The sequence below is a fragment of the Lissotriton helveticus genome, chromosome 4_2, assembly GCF_964261635.1.
Source record: "Lissotriton helveticus chromosome 4_2, aLisHel1.1, whole genome shotgun sequence".
Lineage (NCBI taxonomy): Eukaryota > Metazoa > Chordata > Amphibia > Caudata > Salamandridae > Lissotriton > Lissotriton helveticus.
This window is the reverse complement of record NC_136064.1, coordinates 103,304,697-103,327,256: the sequence shown is the minus strand read 5'-3', so window position 1 is coordinate 103,327,256 and position 22,560 is coordinate 103,304,697. Positions and strand designations below refer to the sequence as shown.

General features: G+C 52.3%; 1 protein-coding gene across 1 annotated transcript in view; it reads left to right on the top strand.

Annotated features, from left to right (window-relative positions):
* The window catches only part of NLGN3 (neuroligin 3), a 477,014-nt gene that overhangs the window by 347,497 nt on the left and 106,957 nt on the right, over nucleotides 1-22,560 (top strand). The window lies entirely within an intron of this gene.

Here is a 22,560-nt window from a genome sequence, read left to right as displayed (position 1 = left end):
GTATGCTTGTGTGACAGACCCCGATCCCAGGATGCTCGTGTGACAGACCCCGATCCTGGGATGCTTGTGTGTGAGATCTCGATTACAGGATGCTTGTGTGACAGACCCCAATCCCAGGATGCTCGTGTGAAAGACCCTGATCCCAGGATGCTCGTGTGACAGACCCCGATCCCAGGATGCTCGTGTGACAGACCCCGATCCCAGGGTGCTTGTATGACAGACCCTGATCCCAAGAATGCTTGTATGATAGACCCGGATCCCAAGTTGCTCGTGTGACAGACCCCGATTCCAGCATGCTCATGTGACAGACCCTGTTCCCAGGCGGCTCGTGTGACAGGCCCCGATCTCAGGATGCTTGTGTGACAGACCCCGATCCCAGGATGCTCCTGTGACAGGCCCTGATTCCAGGATGCTCCTATGACAGATTCTGGTACCAGGATGCTTGTGTGACAGAACCCAATCCCAGGATGCTCATGTGACAGACCCCGATCCCAGGATGCTCGTGTGACAGACCCAATCCCAGGATGCTTGTGTGATAGATCCCAATCCCTGGATGCTCGTGTGACAGTCTGTCCAGGATGCTCGTGTGACAGACCTCAATCCCATGATGTTCATGTGACAGACCCCGATCCCAGGATGGTTGTGTGACAGACCCCGATCCCAGGATGTTTGTGTGATAGACCCCGATTCCGGGATGTTTGTGTGACAGACACCGATCCCGGGATGTTTGTGTGACAGACCCCGATCCCAGGATGCTCGTGTGCCAGGCTCTGATACTGGGATAGTCGTGTGATAGCCCCGATCTCAGGATGCTCGTGTGACAGACCCGATCCCAGGATGCTCGTGTGACAGACCCAATCCCAGGATGCTCGTGTGACTGACCCCGATCCCAGTGTGCTCGTGTGTGTGACAGACCCCGATCCTAGGATAGTTGTGTGAGAGACCCTGATCACAGGATGCTCGTGTGACAGACCCCGATCCCATGGAGCTCATGTGATAGACCCGATCCCGGGATGCTCATGTGACAGACCCCGATCCAAAGTAGCTTGTGTGGCAGAACCCAATCCCAGGATGCTCGTGTAACAGACCCTGATCCCAAGAATGCTCGTGTGACAGACCCCGATCCTAGGATGGTTGTGTGACAGACCCCGATCCCAGGATGCTCCTATGACAGATTCTGGTACCAGGATGCTTGTGTGACAGAACACAATCCCAGGATGCTCATGTGACAGACCCCGATCCCAGGATGCTTGTGTGACAGACCCGATCCCAGGATGCTCCTATGACAGATTCTGGTACCAGGATGCTTGTGTGATAGATCCCAATCCCTGGATGCTCGTGTGACAGTCTGTCCAGGATGCTCGTGTGACAGACCTCAATCCCATGATGTTCATGTGACAGACCTCGATCCCAGGATGCTCGTGTGACAGGCCCCGATCCCAGGATGCTCGTGTGACAGACCCCGGTCCCGGGATGCTCATGTGACAGGCCCCGATCCCAGGATGCTCGTGTGACAGACCCCGATCCCAGGATGCTCGTGTGACTGACCCCGGTCCCAGGATGCTTGTGTGACAGACCCTGATCCTGGGATGCTCCTGTAACAGACCCCGATCCCAGGATGCTCATGTGACAGACCCCGATCCCAGGATGCTCGTGTGACAGACCCAATCCCAGGATGCTTGTGTGATAGATCCCAATCCCTGGATGCTCGTGTGACAGTCTGTCCAGGATGGTTGTGTGACAGACCCCGATCCCAGGATGTTTGTGTGATAGACCCCGATTCCGGGATGTTTGTGTGACAGACACCGATCCCGGGATGTTTGTGTGACAGACCCCAATCCCAGGATGCTCGTGTGCCAGGCTCTGATACTGGGATGCTCGTGTGACAGCCCCGATCTCAGGATGCTCGTGTGACAGACCCGATCCCAGGATGCTCGTGTGACAGACCCCGATCCAAAGTAGCTTGTGTGACAGAACCCAATCCCAGGATGCTCGTGTGACAGACCCTGATCCCAAGAATGCTCTTGTGACAGACACCGATACCAAGATGCTCGTGTGGCAGACCCGATCCCAGGATGCTCTTGTGACAGACCCTGATCCCAAGAATGCTCGTGTGACAGACACCGATCCCAAGAATGCTTGTGTGATAGACCTCGATCCCAGGATGCTCATGTGACAGACCCGATCCTAGGATGCTCGTGTGACTGACCCCGATCCCAGTGTGCTCGTGTGTGTGACAGACCCCAAACCCAGGATGGTTGTGTGAGAGACCCTGATCACAGGATACTCGTGTGACAGACCCCGATCCCATGGTGCTCATGTGATAGACCCGATCCCGGGATGCTCATGTGACACACCCCGATCCAAAGTAGCTTGTGTGACAGAACCCAATCCCAGGATGCTCGTGTAACAGACCCTGATCCCAAGAATGCTCGTGTGACAGACCCCGAACCCAGGATGGTTGTGTGACAGACCCCGATCCCAGGATGTTTGTGTGACAGACCCCGATTCCGGGATGTTTGTGTGACAGACACCGATCCCGGGATGTTTGTGTGACAGACCCCGATCCCGGGATGCTCGTGTGCCAGGCTCTGATACTGGGATGCTCGTGTGACAGCCCCGATCTCAGGATGCTCGTGTGACAGACCCGATCCCAGGATGCTCATGTGACAGGCCCAATCCCAGGATGCTCGTGTGACTGACCCCGACCCCAGTGTGCTCGTGTGTGTGACAGAACCCGATCCAAGGATGGTTGTGTGAGAGACCCTGATCACAGGATGCATGTGTGACAGACCCCGATCCCATGGTGCTCATGTGATAGACCCGATCCCGGGATGTTCATGTGAGAGACCCGATAAAAAGTAGCTTGTGTGACAGAACCCAATCCCAGGATGCTCGTGTGACAGACCCTGATCCCAAGAATGCTCGTGTGACAGACCCCAATCCCAGGGTGGTTGTGTGACAGACCCCGATCCCAGGATGTTTGTGAAACAGACCCCGATTCCGGGATGTTTGTGTGACAGACACCGATCCCGGGATGTTTGTGTGACAGACCCCGAACCCGGGATGCTCGTGTGCCAGGCTCTGATACTGGGTTGCTCGTGTGACAGCCCCGATCTCAGGATGCTCGTGTTACAGACCTGCTCCCAGGATGCTCGTGTGACAGACCCCGATCCAAAGTAGCTTGTGTGACAGAACCCAATCCCAGGATGCTCGTGTGACAGACCCTGATCCCAAGAATGCTCTTGTGACAGACACCGATACCAAGATGCTCGTGTGGCAGACCCGATCCCAGGATGCTCTTGTGACAGACCCTGATCCCAAGAATGCTCGTGTTACAGACACCGATCCCAAGAATGCTTGTGTGATAGACCCCGATCCCAAGTTGCTCATGTGACAGACCCTGAACCCATGATGCTCGTGTGATAGATCCTGATTCCAGCTTGCTTGTGTGACAGGCCCCGATCTCAGGATGCTCGTGTTACAGACCCCGATCCCAGGATGCCCATGTGACAGACCTCGATCCCAGGGTGCTCGTGTGACAGACCCGATCCCAGGATGCTCGTGTGACAGACCCCGATCCCAGGATGCTTGTGTGACAAAACCTAATCCCAGGATGCTCGTGTGACAGACCTCGATCCGGGATGTTTGTGTGACAGACCCCGATCCCAGGATGCTTGTGTGCCAGGCTCTGATACTGGGATGCTCGTGTGACAGCCCCGATCTCAGGATGCTCGTGTGACAGACCCGATCCCAGGATGCTCGTGTGACAGACCCAATCCCAGGATGCTCGTGTGACTGACCCCGATCCCAGTGTGCTCGTGTGTGTGACAGACTCCGATCCTAGGATAGTTGTGTGAGAGACCCTGATCACAGGATGCTTGTGTGACAGACCCCGATCCCATGGTGCTCATGTGATAGACCCGATCCCGGGATGCTCATGTGACAGACCCCGATCCAAAGTAGCTTGTGTCACAGAACCCAATCCCAGGATGCTCGTGTAACAGACCCTGATCCCAAGAATGCTCGTGTGACAGACCCCGATCCCAGGATGGTTGTGTGACAGACCCCGATCCCAGGATGCTCCTATGACAGATTCTGGTACCAGGATGCTTGTGTGACAGAACCCAATCCCAGGATGCTCATGTGACAGACCCCGATCCCAGGATGCTCGTGTGACAGACCCGATCCCAGGATGCTTGTGTGATAGATCGATAGAGCGATCTGATTTTGTCCCCCTCCAGTGTGGGGTCCCTCAGGGCTCTTCATTGAGCCCTACACTATTTAACACCTACATGGCCCCCCTGGAGGAAGTGGTTACCCCCTTTGGGATAAAAACCATCACATACGCTGATGACACCCAAATGGTGGTCTCATTCTCGCTAGAAAGTGTCCAACTCAAAAACATTCACGACTGTCTCAAAGGGATTTTCCAGTGGATGTGTGACTCAAGACTGAAACTGAACGGCTCTAAAACCGAGCTAATGCTACTGGGACATCAAACATCTCCTCTCCCTAGCGCTATGTGGCCATCCTGCCTGGGTACCCTTCCGCAACCCAAGACTGAGCTTAAAAGCCTGGGTTTTTGGCTGGAGCGGGACCTTTCATTGAAAACCCAGGCCAAAAAAACAGCGGGTACTTGCGTAGGCCTACTCCGTTCGGCCAGGCAAATCTCCCTCTGCTCCCAGCACCTTCTCAAAAACTTCTCATACAAGGTTTGATACTATCGCGGCTAGATTATGGCAATGCCCTCTTTCTGTCAGCCCCTGAAGCAACTATGAACATCCTGCAGAGAACTCAAAATGCCGCCGCAAGGCTCCTGACAGGTACCCCCCGTAGAACATCAGCCAAACCAGCCTTGAGGGCACTTCACTGGCTGCCGATCCGTGAAAGGGTCAAGTTTAAGGCCTTGTGCATTAAACACAAGGCTCTACAAGACCAAGGTCCCTCGTTGCTCAAAATCATGCTCTTTCCATACAAACCCAATAGGTCTCTGCGTTCCTCCCATGGCAACCTGGCCACGGTTCACAGAATTAAGAAGGCCCGAACTGGAGGACGCCGTTTCTCAGTTGCAGCTGCAATATCTTGGAACACCCTCCCAATCCATCTACGTGCTGAACTTAATCATAATAAATTCCGCAAGTTACTCAAAACTCACCTTTTTCCACAATAATTGTGCACACCCTTCCTTTTCTCACTGTTCTGTTTCTTTTTCCGTTTCCCTCCTCAGTTGTTAGTACAATCCCAGCGCTGGGACGCCCCCGGGCAGCCATGCGCTTTACAAATCCCGTTTTCATTTCATTTCATTTCATAGATCCCAATCCCTGGATGCTCGTGTGACAGTCTGTCCAGGATGCTCGTGTGACAGACCTCAATCCCATGGTGTTCATGTGACAGACCTCGATCCCAGGATGCTCGTGCGACAGACCTCGATCCCAGGATGCTCGTGTGACAGACCTCGATCCCAGGATGCTCGTGTGACAGACTTCGATCCCAGGATGCTCATGTGACAGACCTCGATCCCAGGATGCTCATGTGACAGACCTCGATCCCAGGATGCTCGTGTGACAGTCTGTCCAGGATGCTCGTGTGACAGACCCCGATCCAGGGATGCTCATGTGACAGACCTCGATCCCAGTGTGCTCGTGTGTGTGACAGAACCCGATCCCAGGATGGTTGTGTGAGAGACCCTGATCACAGGATGCACGTGTGACAGACCCCGATCCCATGGTGCTCATGTGATAGACCCGATCCCGGGATGCTCATGTGACAGACCCGATCCAAAGTAGCTTGTGTGACAGAACCCAATACCAGGATGCTCGTGTGACAGACCCCGATCCCAGGGTGGTTGTGTGACAGACCCCGATCACAGGATGTTTGTGAAACAGACCCTGATTCCGGGATGTTTGTGTGACAGACACCGATCCCGGGATGTTTGTGTGACAGACCCCGATCCCGGGATGCTCGTGTGCCAGGCTCTGATACTGGGTTGCTCGTGTGACAGCCCCGATCTCAGGATGCTCGTGTGACAGACCTGCTCCCAGGATGCTCGTGTGACAGACCCTGATCCAAAGTAGCTTGTGTGACAGAACCCAATCCCAGGATGCTCGTGTGACAGACCCTGATCCCAAGAATGCTCTTGTGACAGACACCGATACCAAGATGCTCGTGTGGCAGACCCGATCCCAGGATGCTCTTGTGACAGACCCTGATCTCAAGAATGCTCGTGTGACAGACACCGATCCCAAGAATGCTTGTGTGATAGACCCCGATCCCAAGTTGCTCATGTGACAGACCCTGAACCCATGATGCTCGTGTGATAGATCCTGATTCCAGCATGCTTGTGTGACAGGCCCCGATCTCAGGATGCTCGTGTTACAGACCCCGATCCCAGGATGCCCATGTGACAGACCTTGATCCCAGGGTGCTCGTGTGACAGACCCGATTCCAGGATGCTCGTGGGAAAGACCCCGAACCCAGGATGCTCGTGTGACAGACCCGATTCCAGGATGCTCGTGTTACAGACCCCGATCCCAAGATGCTCGTGTGGCAGACCCGATCCCAGGATGCTCGTGTGACAGACCCCGATCCCAGGGTGCTCGTGTGACAGACCTCGATCCCAGGATGCTCGTGTGACAGACCCGATTCCAGGATGCTTGTGTTACAGACCCCGATCCCAAGATGTTCGTGTGGCAGACCCGATCCCAGGATGCTCGTGTGACAGACCCCGATCCCAGGGTGCTTGTGTGACAGACCCCGATCCCAAGAATGCTTGTGTGATAGACCCCGATCCCAAGTTGCTCATGTGACAGACCCTGAAAGCCATTATGCTTGTGTGATAGATCCTGATTCCAGCATGCTTGTGTGACAGGCCCCGATCTCAGGATGCTCGTGTTACAGACCCCAGTCCCAGGATGCTCCTGTGACAGTCCCTGATTCCAGGATGCTCGTGTGACAGATTCTGGTGCCAGGATGCTCGTGTGACAGACCCCGATCCCAGAATGCTCATGTGACAGACCTCGATCCCAGGGAGCTCGTGTGACAGACCCGCTCCCAGGATGGTCGTGTGACAGACCCAGGTCCTGTCCCAGGATGCTTGTGTGACAGACCTTGATCCCGGGATGCTCGTGTGACAGACCCCGATCCCAGGATGCTCGTGTGACTGACCCCGATCCCAGTGTGCTCGTGTGACAGACCCCGGTCCCAGGATGCTCTTGTGACAGACCCTGATCCCTGGATGCTCGTGTGACAGACCCCGATCCCGGCATGCTCATGTGACAGTTCCTGATTCCAGGATGCTCCTGTGACAGATTCTGGTGCCAGGATGCTCGTGTGACAGACCCCGATCCCAGGATGCTTATGTGACAGACCTCGATCCCATGATGGTCGTGTGACAGACCCAGGTCCTGTCCCAGGATGCTTGTGTGACAGACCTTGATACCGGGATGCTCATGTGACAGACCCCAATCCTGGGATGCTCGTGTGACAGACCCCGATCCTGGGATGCTCGTGTGACAGACCCCGATCCCAGCATGCTCATGTGACAGACCCTGATCCCAGGATGGTCGTGTGACAGACCCAGGTCCTGTCCCAGGATGCTTGTGTGACAGACCCCGATCCCAGGATACTCGTGTGACAGACCTTGATCCCGGGATGCTCGTGTGACAGACCCCAATCCCAGGATGCTCATGTGACAGTCCCCGGTCCCAGGATACTCGTGTGACAGACCTTGATCCCGGGATGCTCGTGTGACAGACCCCGATCCCAGCATGCTCGTGTGACAGACCCCAATCCCAGGATGCTCATTTGACAGACTCCGATCCCGGGATGCTCGTGTGACAGACCTCCATCCCAGGATGCTCGTGTGACAGACCCCAATCCCAGGATGCTCATGTGACAGACCCTGATCCCGGGATGCTCGTGTGACAGACCCCGATCCCAGCATGCTCGTGTGACAGACCCCAATCCCAGGATGCTCATGTGACAGACTCCGATCCCGGGATGCTCGTGTGACAGACACCGATACCAGGATGGCCGTGTGACAGACCCAGATCCTGTCCCAGGATGCTTGTGTGACAGACCTTGATCCCGGGATGCTCATGTGACAGACCCCAATCCCAGGATGCTCATGTGACAGACCCCGATCCTGGGATGCTCGTGTGACAGACCCCGATCCCAGCATGCTCATGTGACAGACCCTGATCCCAGGATGGTTGTGTGACAGACCCAGGTCCTGTCCCAGGATGCTTGTGTGATAGACCCCGATCTCAAGTTGCTCATGTGACAGACCCCAATCCCAGTATGCTCGTGTGACAGACCCCGGTCCCAGGATACTCGTGTGACAGACCTTGATCCCGGGATGCTCGTATGACAGACCCTGATCCCGGGATGCTCGTGTGACAGACCCCGATCGCAGCATGCTCGTGTGACAGACCCCGATCCCAGCATGCTCGTGTGACAGACCCCGATCCCAGGTTGCTCGTGTGACAGACCCCGATCCCAGCATGCTTATGTGACAGACCCCAATCCCAGGATGCTCATGTGACAGACCCCGATCCCGGGATGCTCGTGTGACAGACCCCGATCCCAGGATGCTCTTGTGACAGATCCTGATCCCGGGATGCTCTTGTGACAGACCCCGATCCCAGGATGCTCTTGTGACAGACCCGGATCCCAGGATGGTCAAATGACTGACCCCGATCCCGGGATGCTTGTGTGACAGACCCCGATCCCAGGATGCTCTTGTGACAGACCCCGATCCTGGCATGCTCATGTGACAGACCCGGATCCCAGGATGGTCATGTGACAGACCCCGATCCCGGGATGCTTGTGTGACAGACCCCGATCCCAGGATGCTCATGTGACAGACCCTGATCCCAAGATGCTCTTGTGACAGACCCCGATCCCAGGATGCTCTTGTGACAGATCCTGATCCCGGGATGCTCTTGTGACAGACCCCGATCCCGGGATGCTTGTGTGACAGACCCCGATCCCAGGATGCTCATGTGACAGACCCTGATCCCAGGATGCTCTTGTGACAGACCCCGATCCCAGGATGCTCTTGTGACAGATCCTGATCCCGGGATGCTTGTGTGACAGGCCCCGATCTTGTGATGCTCGTGTGACAGATCCCGATCCCTTGATGCTCGTGTGACAGACCCCGATCCCAGGATGCTCCTGTTGTATTGACACTTCTTACTCTGATAAGAGTAGTTCAGGAAAGGAGGGGGGTCCAGCTGGATCTCGGATCCGTCAGCTTTTATTGAGCCAGATCCGGGAATCGGGTTGGTCCTAGTGAAATATAAAAAAATTGTCCTGGTGAAAATTGCCAACACTGGGTCACATTGAGCAGCCCGGCACCATGTCTCTTTTCCGATCTGAGCAACCTACAGGGGCTCAGAGCGGTTTGTTATTTCACTTCCAGCAAGACCCAAACAAAGGCCTGATTTAAAGGGGCATCAGCCCTCCTTCTGTTCTAGTATCATCCTGTCTGGGAACTATCTGAAGCCTTACACCTAGATCCCAATGCAATGGAGGGAAACAAAGGCACTTGACTGACTTTCACCATAGATCCGCCACTTCTGATGCCAGATGCCATACTCAAATGGTGTCATGTACTTCCACCCAGACTTGCGATCCTTGACGATTACATGATCATCAGGTAGGAGTGATTGGCCCTAGCTCTCTGGGTGTGGCTAGCAAGTGCGTTGCATCGCTTGCATCGTGCTTGGGTCCCTGAATGTCGTGAGGTGGTGGTGTCCACACTGTGCATGTGAAATGAAATGAAAGTGTGTCTTGTAAAGCGCACTGCTACCCGCACCGCAGGCCTCGTAGCGCTATAGACCGCTGGGGAACCCGTCCTGGCTTTCCATGTGAGATAGTTCCTCCTGGGAGTCTCCAAGGTGAAACCAGGCATCCCTGGCGTTTGTGGGGGGCCGTTGTGGAGATGAGGTAAGCTTAATGCCCAGAGTTACCGAGTGTGGCCCCTCGATTTAGTAGGCACCAAGGCGAGAATTATCGAGTCCGCTGATCATTTAGGTCCGAGACCCTGCCACGACGGGAATCGAACCCTGGTCCCAGCCCGTTCTCTGCTCTCGGATCTGCCGCCTCTAACCAGTGAGCCACACCTCTCCACCATGTGAAGATCATATCTCGGTAGGTTCCGTTGAACATCAGAGAGCAGGGTGCTTGTTGGGTTGTGCAATGGAGAGTACTCCGATATTCTCTAAGGAATGATTGTAGATGGCGTTCTGGGTTTGCTTGTTCAGCGGTGATGATTTGAAGTGTTTTGTTCATCGTGCGCATACACCTTTCAACCTCACCATTATCTTGTGGCCATGTGGGAGTGATGAGCTGTTGATGTATTTCAAGTCTATTGAGGAAGTCCCCAAATTCTGCTAGAGGAAAAGGGGGGTCCGTTGTCACTATTGATCTCGGCAGGTAGACCAAAAATGGCAAATACCTTCTCTAGGACAGAGGCGACATGGACAAAAGCTCTAGGATTGGATATTTCGAATATGCATCCACCAGGATCAATGTGCTTCGTCCATCTGAGAAGCTCCTGAATTCCATGCTGAGCTTGGCCCATGGTGTCACACACGGCTCTTCAGTAAATACTGGTGCTGGCCTCTCTGGCACACCCGTCAGTTGGCATACTGGGCATTTGCGAACGAGGTCTTCGTTCATCTGTTCTAACCCAGGAAACCATACCTTCTCCCGCATCCTTGTTTTCATCTTTGTGGCACCTTGGTGGCCCCCGTACACCAGCAGCATGACGTGGTGCCTCAATGCCATCGAGATCACAATACGAGACACACGTGTGAGGAGTCTGTCCGGGGTCCGTCTCTCTTTCTTCACCTGGCCAGTCAATGCATCCTGAAGGGAATATCACCATGTGCAACTCAGCACTGCTGTTCATACTCAAATGATGACAGAGTCTGTCTTGGCAGCTTCCTTTAAGTCCTCCAGCCGTAGAGCTCGGGGCAGGTTGCATCTGAAACCTTCCTGATGTAATCCTCCACTTCATCGTGGCCTGTCGGGGTGTTGGGCGTGACCGGGTAAAGAGATAGAAAGTCGGCGGGGTTCTTTGATCCTGCGCCAGTAGCGTTTAGTGGTGCCTCAATGCCATTGGGATCACAATGTGAGACCCGCATAGGAGGAGTCCGTCCAGCACTCGCCACATCTTCGTTAGGCTCTCTCTTTCTTCACTTGGTCAGTCAAATCCTGCCTTGTGCCACTCTGCAATGCTGCTCGTACTTGAATGATGATAGAGTCCATCTCTGCAGCTTCTTTGATGTCCTCCAGCTGTAGAGAGCGGAGGCAGGCTCTATCTGAAACCATCCTGACGTAGTCCTCCACTTTGTGGTGGCCTCCCGGGGTGTTGGACGGCACCGGGTAGCAAGACAGGAAGTCGGCGGCGTCCTTTGATCCTGGACATTAGGAGACCTCCATCTGGTAGTGCTGCAGTTGGATGGCCCACCTCTCGATCTGGGGGAGTGTATGAGGAGGTGACCCTCGAAGAGGGGGACGAGAGGCTAATGATCCGTGATGACTTTGAAGGGTTGGCCACTTGTGTACAGGTGGAAGTGCCAGCAGGCCTACTTGATCGCGAGGGCCTCCCACTCAATTTGGGCATGGCAGGTCACCGTCAGCATCATTGTCTTGCTGGCGAACACCAATGCGGCCCATCGACCCGGCTCTTGCTCCTGAACCAGTATGACTCCCAGTCCCACAGGGCTAGTGTCGACCATAAGTTTGGTATGCTTGTCGAGGTCGAATTAGACGAGTGTGGTGTTATCAAGAAGAGCGCACTTGTTTTTTGGACTGCGTCTTCTTCCCGGTGGCTCCATGTCCATTTTGTGTCTGCCTTTGTGAGGGACCTCAGGGGTTCATTGAGGGTCGTCAAGTCCGGGACGAACCTCCCGCAGTATGTGGCCATTCCTAAGAAGCTTCTCACTTCTGAAACGGTGGTGGGTGCTGGTGCTTGCTTGATCGTATGTTACTTGCAGGGATCGACTTGTATCCGATTTTGGTTAAAGGCAGATCCAAAGAATTCGATAGAAAGAGCACTTGTCTTTGTGCAGCTTCACAGTGTGTTCTTTGATACGCTTGAGGGTGGTCTTCAGGTGTCAGTGATGTTCGGCAGCTGTTGCCGAGTGGATCAGTATGTCATCACTGAAATTCAAGATGTCTGGCTAGTCGGACAGTCTCCCTTATTTCATTCTGAAGTGCTTCAGCAGCTGATGAGATGCCCAAGTACAGGCGCTTGTATCTGCGCAGTCCTAGGTGGGTTCTGAACGTGGTGATGTACCGGCTTTCCTCTGCCAGTAGCAACTGGTGGTACCTGGCATTACAGTCGAGCTTTGAAAACCAGCGGGGACCATTGACGTCCGCTACTATTTCGTCCATGGTGGGGTGATATGTGGCGGGTCTACCCCGGTTGCTTGGATTTTTTTGCAATCACCATTGTCCTGCCCTCTATGCCAGTGTGGTGTTGGGGGTGCGATGGCCTAACACTACCCCGCTGCGAGTAGGTCCTGCTTCCGAACCCTCGATAGATCACTACTCACTCAGAGTATATGTGTCCGAGTGTTCATAGCGGTCTGCTCTCATTTATTTAAAGCCTCTGGCCATGCCTGGACAGTACGTGGTGTATGTACGTCAGGGTCTGCGGATAGCTGGACCGCTAACCTGCTCCACCGGGGTCACCTGGGACCAGCAGGCGGTGGGTTGCACCTGGAGTGAAATTCAGCAGCTTGTAATGAGGGTACGTGTGGTAGGCCGCCCCGATGGGAGACAGAGTAGCCACACAGCAGGCATGTCATATCTGTGCCGTACAGCAGGCGCCCTGGGGAGGTGTGAGGCCTGCCTGTCAGATCATTAATGTACATATGTTAAACAGAGCTGGGCTCCTGCGGCCCTGCTCGCTCCTCGTTGCTGTGTAAAGGCTCCCGGCCCCCTGCGCTTCATCTTAACATTCATTACAAGGTTCTTTGTGATTTCTCAGACATGCCTGGAGCTAGTAGAATGCAGGGCAAGGATCTGGGGACTGCAAAACCACCCCTACCACCTAGAAGCCCCATCCCGTGCACGAGTGCTTTCGATCTGCAGAAACAACGTAGCACACACGTTCACCCGAGGCCGGGGAAGGGCGTCTCCTGACGCTTCTGTTGTAATAGTACATTTTTTAAACCACACCAGGGATTTAAATGGGATGGGTCCTGCCGGGTCTCAGAACCTCCACTCTAGAGAGGCACCTAGCCTCAAAATCCCAAGATACAAGAATAAAAACATGGGTAGCACATATTTCTCTGTTCAAGCAGACAAAATATGGAACTCTTTACCCCCAACATAAGATCCACCGACAACCACCTTATCTTCAGTAAACTACTCAAGCATTGGCTCTTCCCCACATGAGCAACATACGCAAACAGAAATATATCTTCTAGCTCAACTCTCTGACTCATCACAAACCTCTTTCTACTATTCTTTCCAATGCACTACCCTAGTTCTCACCCTTACTTCTATCAATATATCCACTACCTCCACTCTCTTATTCATCCCAACCCCCATACCACTTCTATGATTCCCAAAAATAGCCCTTTCTAGACTCTCCTTTAGTGTACCCCTCCTTTCACCTCCTGACACCTCTTTTACTACACCGATCCCCTAAAACAAGCCTTTCTAAACTCTTCTCTCTGGCTCTTCCCCTCCAAAACCCTTTTTACTCATCCCAGGGAAAAAAGGCTCTGGAAAAAAGGCTAAAGCCTTTGCTCTTCTATTCCTCCACTATCCTTTTCAATCAAAATAACAGAGTAACATGTCAACTTCTCGAATTTCATATTTCACTATACTAATTCACCACAAATTCTTTATAGGTTCCAGAGCAGTGTGCTACTCGCCGAAAAAGCACTTTGACGCCTCACCAGGGGTAGTAAGCATTATATAAATGCAATTACAATACAATAACAACTGTTTTTTAAATGGGCCCCTATAATTTGAACTAATTCACCTCCAGGTGCCCGAGTGAGTTGAAGTTGTGGTGAAGCACCGGGGGGAGCTCTGGAGCTGAGGTTAGTCAGGACCACTTTCTCTTAGTGACTGTCAGTTGCTCACAAATATTTTCAGACTTGCTGCACATTTAATCCTTGCCTCTTTGCACAGAGTGATGGCCACGCCCATGCCAACTGTAGCGGTGATTCTATGACAAAGTGTTTGAAGGAGAAGCCCAGCTGTTGAAACATGGACAGTGCCAAGTGGAAAGAAAATCTAGTGCTTGGAGGCGAGTGGGTGGGTTGTTTGTGTGGAGGGTGATGTGGAAGAGATGAAAAGAAAGAAAAACAAAAGAAGAAATATCATGCTGCAAAGGAAATAGCTCACGTGGCTTATGCTGGTGGGAATTTCCCTTTTACAAACCTGTTAATGTTTAATTCAAGGTCCCATATTTTCAGAACTGAAACACTTTTAATTGTAATTACACACTAAAAAATAATTTGTTACTCATTTATTTGAAACTGATAGCACAGGCAAAGCCAATAAGCATGGGATGTTTTAGGTGTCGACCCCTTCTTGAGTGAGAGTTCTCAAATCAATAAAAAAACTCAGTTTAAAATATGGATCAAAGTTTGTTAAAAAATGGAATAAATAAGGATGAATCTGAAAAGGAACGTTTTCAAGGTAGTTGGTATATCCACTTCCCACTGTGCGACTGGGTGTGGAACGAATCTTCGCTCCCCACAATATGGATTGCCTTCCAAACTGACACCACAGGTCTGTTCTTACCCCTGGGTAAGGTAGTGTAAACACCTCTTACTTAGATATAGTATACCTATATCGATATACCTATATTGACACATATACACCTATAAGCCACTCCTAAGGCAGACCTCGAGAATCCTGGAGGTAGAGGGCTTGGTTTTATGTGAGAGGGTGCCCTAGCATGAGCTGAGCCCCTCTGCAGCTTATGGAACCATCTCCTTATAGCTGTTCTATGATATAGCCATACCATATACTCTTAAGTGCATTCTAATCCTCGCGGTTAATGCTAACTTTGGTTTGGCTTTATCAAAACATGTTGGGTAAGGTGTCAAACACTTTGGAATACTACCCCCCCCCCCTCCACCCCCTGCAAGTCCTGGCAGCGGGGGTAGCATTCCACCCTTCTAGAGGGAGAAGACATGTAGTTACTGTTAAACCCGGTTAAAGTTAAACAGAGCCTCAGCATCACAAAATGGATTCTGCTGCCACAGGCACGAGTCTGCCCTCCTGCTGCTGGACGAAACTCCAGCAGGGGAGGCCTGAACAAAGGTTTCCTGTCCAGGGAGGTGCTGGCACCTCCCCAGACAGGCTATAGTGTATTGCAGCAGGGAGGGCTGCATTCAGTGAATGCTTTCCAGACACAGCCTGGGGCACACAAGGTGCTCCATGCATTTCCCAGTTTAAACCGGTTGCTGGGGCACTTTGCCCCAGCTCTGGCGCGAAACTGGACTAAGGGAATGGGGTGTAACCACCCCCTCCCCAGGTCCACCATTAGGAGGGACCTGAGAGTTAGTCCAACCCCTATACTTACTATAAGTATAGAACCCTAGTCCCTAGGACTTTAGATTACCCTGGATGAAACTCTGAAACATATATCCTGGACCTTCGACATTCCATTTCAACCTGAAGACGGAAGACATCTCCCTTGTGGTCAAGGAGTGACCAACCTGTTCAAACAGGCACCAGCAGCAATGTTGCTGTTCTGCATTTTCGGGGCTCCCGCCGGATCCCGAGGAATCTGTAACACAGGAAATGGACTTCCAGAAATCTCTGACCCTGACCTTCGCTCACAGCAAAGTTGAGACCCGTGGCGGACATGAGAGACGTGGAACCAGAACTCCTGGACATCCTGCATTTTTCAAGCTGCACCTACTTACCGAGGTATCCCGAAGTTGTGCATTGGGGTGCTTGAAGCCCCAGCCCGAGCACCTTTTGCACCAAAGCTCAGAGGCCCCCACTCCACGAGTGACCCGTGAGCCCGCTTTGTGCATTTCCGCTCGATGCGTCTTCACGGTTCCTAGTCCATTGGCTAGTGAGCCCCCAAGAAGACCAAACTTGAAACTACTTTGCTTTCCTGGTTGATCCAGGCTTGCTTCAACTTCTCCCCAAAAGAGAAGTTCCACAGACCTTGCTGGTCTGCACCGAAGCCGATCTTGACATCTTGCATGGATTGCGTTTGCCAAGGCTTGTTGGGTCCAATCCAGATACCGATACTGCAGTCAACTAGATCCTTTGTGGGACAGCTTGAATCCAGCTCCTGGTCATCGTCGGTGCCTCCTGGACCTCGTGGCTGAAGAGACAAACTTCACCTTCTCACCTGAAAACACCCGACATTGGCTGGCAGCTTTCCATCGCCATCCTGGTCACTGGCAAGTGACCCAGACTCTGTCCCTTCTGATTTCAGGTTCTTCAGATCTTCGATCCACCCTTGGATCCACCCGGATACTTTTCCTCTGGTCGCTTGCAGCACTTCTTTGCAGATCTCCATTGAAATCGACGACGAAACCCGACACCAAAAGACACCTATGCACCCGGCTTCCATGGGTGAGGTAACACGAGTACTCTGGTAGTCTCGAGGGTATTGGCCCTCCTAGTGTCTAAGTCTAAAAGGGTTCCATCGTAGTTCTTTTAGAAGTGTCCTTAAATTGTAAATTTGTAACTTGTTTGTTTCCCAGAGAAAGTCAATGGTAACCTGCGGCTATGTTTAGACACTGCACGCGTCTCCCGTGGGCCTCCTACTTCCTAACCCTTGTTTGTTCCTAGAAGCCCCAGCTATTCCCCAGGCCCTAGGCCTGCTTTCTATCTCAGACGTGGTTCTTATACCACTATTTTAGTATATGGTTTGTGAGGCCCCTAGGGCATAACGTATACTGTGCAACTTGTCGTATGCTAATTAAGTTCCTTGTATTTTACTTTTACCTCTGACCTCATAAAGAGTGCAAAGGGGTTGTGTTTAGAATAAATACATATATATATTTGATATATACCTTGTGTGGTGTGCTTTCATTTGGTACTCAAGGGATTATAATTGGTAAAACAACTATTTTTACCAGCTTAATTCGCTCTCTGAAGTCTTAGCCTGAAGACTGCTGGTCCATGCTACCACTAGGATAGCTTGTCTATAAGGTTGCCTTTACAACCACCATTAATAAGGGTCGATTAGACTGGTGCAAGGTGCCCACTAGAACTAGTGGACATCATATGCCAGGCTAACTTCTCACAACCTCAATAATCTTCTTTAACATTTTAAGGGGAGAGAAGCATATTCCAGTCAATTTCCTGGATTGGCAGTCCATAGTAAGTGTATTCTCAAGCCAGATCCCCAATTTATTTATGGCTGGTTTGTGAGTAGGAGGGTTTCCCATGCAAAGAGGCCACTGTGTCATGGATGCCTGAATAGTAAGATTGCCTAATACCATAAGCTCCGCTTTATCACTATTTAGCTTCAAGCAACTATTTGACATCTATTATACGACTCTCTCAAGGCAGTGACTCGGCTGTTGGTTTGTGCCATCTGTTAGGGATACTATCAGCTGGGTATCGTCAGCATATGACGCCACTGAGATGCCAGATTCCTGTGCTATGTTAGCCAGCTGTTGGACATAAATATTGAATAAGGTGGGGCTAAGAGATGATTCCTGTGGGACACCACATGTAATTGGGAGGCAGTCTGAAAAACAGTCTTTTTCCATCACTTGGAAGGATCTGTCTTCCAAGAAGGAGGTCAGCCAGTCCATGGCTTTGCCTTGTACTCCTATTTTCCTTAGTCTCTCTTTTAAGGTGGTATGATCTACGGTGTCAAATGCTGCGCTGAAATCCAATAAAAGGATGCCAGCTGATCTATCCTCATCCAGTAATGACTTTAGCTCCTCTGTAACCACCAATAGTACTGCTTCTGTACTATGGGAGGCTCGGAAACCCATCTGAGAAGGATGCAATAAGTCATTAGTTTCTAGAAAATTGGTCAAAATATTGTTTACATGCGTCTCTAAAAGTTTGCTGACTAACGGCAAAAGAGAAATAGGGCGCAAATTGCTAAAAACAGTGGGGTCCCGATTGGCTTTTTTTCTAATGGCCTAATGATCGCAGGCTTCCAAGGTTTCGGCACCAAAGCCGTATCCATTGATAGATTAAGCAGTTCCATTATGGAAGGTAAAATTGTCTCTAGTGCTTTGGCTAGAATATGGGGGGAGCTGGATCAATAGGTGATCTGGATTTGGTTGCTGCAAGTCTGCGATGTGTTGGGGTACAGATGGAATGTGGCGTCACAGGGTTTTTCTGATTTCCTGTTTCTGCTCAGTCAGTGATGTGTTGGGGTTAACCCCAGGCGTAGTGTGCGTAGCGGGGCTACGCGCAGGTCCACGGAGTTGAGAACAAACTCCTTGGAACTCCACTCCGCTACGCCACCCGTCTTCACCCACCAATTATAAAAAGTAATTAAACATGATTAAAAAATAAATTAAAAACCACTTACATGGCATGCTGCATCCCCGGGCTGCCCTCCTCCTCTTCTTCGCCATCTCACTAATCCTTTTGAGAACTGCGCAGGCGAGCGGGCACGTGAAGTTTTCACAAGGATTACCGATAGGGCGAAGAAAAGGAGGAGGGCAGGCCGGGGACGCGGCATGCCAGGTAGGTGGTTTTTAATTTATTTTTAATCCTGTTTAATTACTTTTTTATAAATGAGAGGTGGAGCTGGGAGCTGGCCAACTCCGCTCTGCTGCGGAGTGTGCAGAGATTTGCCTTCTCTACGTTCTACGCGGGATGAGGGAAGGCAAATCTCCGCAAACTCTGCACGCGGAGCGGAGGTCTCCGCCCAGGGTTGGTTGGAGTACAGTCAGTATGGGTTGTCACAGTATTTTCAGATTTCCTGTGTCTGTTGGTTGAAGGGATCCTGAACACTTGTGACTAGTCTGCGATGTGTCACAGGGGATTTCTGTGTTGTGTTAGGGTACAGTTGGAACGGGGGGTCAAAGGTTTTCTGTGAGGTGCTGGGTACAGTCGGAATGGGATGTCACAGGGGTTTCTGATTTCCTGTTCCTATTGCCCGAAGGGTTCCTGAACAAGTGGGACCAGTCTGTGATGTGTTGGGGTATACTCGTAATGAGGTGTCACAGGGGGTTTCTGATTTCCTTTCTCTGTTGGTCCAAGGGTTCCTGAATATGTGGTACCAGTCTGTGATGTGTTGGAGTACAGTCGGAATGGGGTGTCACAGGAGGCTTTGTGATGTGTTGGGGTACAGTCGGAATGGGGTGTCACAAGGGGTTTCTGATTTCCTGTTTCTCTTGGTTGAAGGGTTCCTGAACACGTGGGACCAGTCTGTGACATGTTTGGGTACCGTCGGAAGGGTGTGTCAAAGGGGGTTTCTGATTTCCTTCTCTGTTGGTCGCAGGTTTCCTAAGAATGTTGGACTAGTCTGTGACGTGTTGGGGTACAGTCGGAATGGGGTGTCACAGGGGGTTTCTGATTTCCTATATCTGTTGGTTGACAGGTTCCCAAACACGGTGGACCTGTCTGCGATATGCTGGGGTACAGTCATAATGGGGTGTCACAGGGGGTTCTGGTTTCCTATCTCTGTTGGTTGCAGGGTTCCTGAACATGTAGGACCTGTTTGCGACGTGGTGGGGTACAGTCGAAATGGGGTGTTGTTGGACTTGGCCCTTCTGGCAGGTTCACCCCTAAACTTTTTGCTTTTAATGGTGACATGGTGATGGTGATTTTTGGGTTCTGCGCACTTTCACTGTGTCCCAGTGGAAAGTGCGTGCGCACTTTGAGTGCATGTGGTGAGATAGGCCTGCCCTCCCATAGGAATGCATAGGGAATGTATGTGTTCCTGGTAGTTCCTGATGCGTGGGGTGTACAGGCTCGAGTCTGGTATGTGCGGACTCGTGTGATTGAATGCTGCGAAATGATGTATGCGGCGTGTATGTGTCTAGTGGGGAAGTGCCACTTCTAGACATGGCTGTACGTGTGCTGTGAGGGTACTGGCGTGTGATTGGCTGGGGCTGGCTGGGTTGCCAGGCTCCATGAGTCATGATGGGTCTGCCCGGTGGTGAGTGTGAGATTAGCATGCTGATGGCTGGGGAGGAGTGCACCTTGTTCTTGAATGGGGCTGGGCTTTCCCCACACAATGCTGGCTCCGCCCCCTGTGGTGCGTTCAGCGACCCTAGCCTCCCTAGTGAATGAAAGGGGTGGTTGAGCCATCAAGGGTGCTCCAAAACCAGCTGCGACTGGTTTCTCCCCACCCTGCACCTACAGACAAAGGATTTAGTAGTATAAGAAGGGGCTGTGTCCCCTTACAATTTGTTCTTGCCTGATCCTACCTGAGGGGGGCAGCTGCTGGGCTCCAGGAGGAACCGCCACTTGGGACTGCCTTCCTGCCTGAAGGGCCCAGTGAGCTGGCCCCTGGCCCAGCCTTGCCCCTCCCCCCCTGCCTTGCTCTACTGGAGGACCTTTGTCCTAGACTTTTTCTGTCTTTTGAGCCAACTAGCGCCTGGGAGCGCTTTATGTTGGCCCCCAGCGCTTAATAGCGCTGTACTTTGCTTCTAGCGCCTGGAAGCGTTTGGTTGCTGTGGTAGCGCGTGGTAGCACTTTCCTTATCCCCTACAGCGCTTGGGAGCGCTTTATTTTCTCTTAGCGCCTGGGGGCGCTTTATCTTCCACAGCCGGTGCCCACCCGGCATTGCCCCCAGAAATTGCTGCATTTTGCCATGCCAGTATTGCAAACGCCGCCCGGCCGGAAGTCAGGCAGGCCGGGAGCGGGGCGTTCGGACAGCCGGAAGCCCAAGCGAGTGCCTACCTCGCCGTATTATTGTAACTGAGGGAGCCTACCCCTCGTGTGTCTCCCCAGAGGTCACCGCCGCAGCCCCGAGCTCTTCCCGGCCACAGAGACAACCCCGCAGCGTCACGAGCCGCGCCGCGCTGGGATTGGACCCAGCGCCAGCGTCGCTCTCTGATTGGCCGGTGGGAAGGAGACCGGAGGAAGCAGGAAGCGAGTCAAGGTGCAGGCGGGGCTCCGGTGTTGGAAGAGGAGCCCCACCCACGGCACTAGCCTGCTCGCTGGCAGGAGAAGCAGAGTCCGGCCAAGCAGAACTCCGCAAGCCCGGTGAGTGGGGGCCCGTGGTGTTTGGTTGGGAGAAGGGGGAGGCATCGGGGCACATTGCCGGTGCCCGCCCCCCCCAGTGCTCTCTCCCCGAGTGAGGGAAATTGTCGGTGAAGAGCTTACCAAGGCTCCCGGGGGCAGTATTTTAGTCGAGTCCCCCGAGAGGGACTCCACCAAAATCCTGGGGGCATTTGTTGTTGAGCCCTGAGAGACTCAGGCGGCACCTTTTGTTGAAGAGCCCGAGAGGCTCGAGGCGGCCCTATTGGTCCACAAGAACCCCGAGAGGGACTCCACCAGTTTTGGGGGCATTCTCCTTCAGAGACATGAGGCTCCCCGCCCGCATTGTTGTTTACGAGCCCTGAGAGGCTCTGGAGTGCCACAGTGTTTGTTAAGAGCCCAGCGAGGCTCACAGGGGCCAGTCATTTGTTTAGAGCCCTGAGAGGCTCAGGGGGACCTTTCAGTTGTTCAGGGCCTGGAAGGCTCCAACGTTGTCCCCACCATTATCTGCCCAGCTGCCCAGCACTTCATGGGCAGCTGCCACGTTTAGGCCCCTGACATTGGGACACAGGGCGGCCTAGCCCTAGAGAGGCCAGTTGGCCTAGGGACAGTCACAGGTGGTGACTAATTTGAGTTTTGCGCAACTTGTGATTTAATTGCTACGGTGATTTCTGCGCAATTGTTATTTCTTACACCTCTGAATGTTTTTAGGCATCATGTGTTTTCCTTCCCTGCACCTCTGAATGTGTTGTTTATGCATCATGTGCCTTGTTCCTTACACCTCTGAATGTATGTTATGCATCATGTGTTATGTGCTTACACCCCTACAGGTATTGTGATACTTAGGTGGTTGTTCTCCTAGTACAGGTGGTGCTAGTGAGGTCCTGGTTACCAGTAGTTACTGGTTGTGTGGTAAAAGTGATTATTATTATATGTTCTAAGTGATATTCTAAGTGCTAGTTCTAAAAGTGCTGATTCCTGACAGTGGTCGAGGTGGCCCTGTCTTGTACATATCCCCTGTAAATTCTGCCCATGCCTGTTGGCACATTGTAAAGTGTGTGTTTTCATCTAATGTGTTTTGGTGTAATACAAAGGCTATTTTTATACATAACCTTGTGTGGAGTTTCCTTTGTGGTGGGCCTTTGGCTGTTGTTGCTGGGGTGCGTGTGCAAACACTTAACTCACATTGCCTCCGAGTTTAGTCTTGCTGCTCGCGCCACGTTACCTAGAGGGTGAGCAGGGGTTATCTTGGCGTGTAACTCCCTTGCCCTGACTTAGGAGTGGTGGTCTCTGACTGACTTTGGCGCAAGCCCTGGCCAGCCAGGGATCCATTTTTAACAGGTGTCAAATGGGGTGTTTTGAATTCCTGTCTCAGTTGGTTGACAGGTTCCCAAACACGGTGGACCAGTCTGCGATATGTTGGGG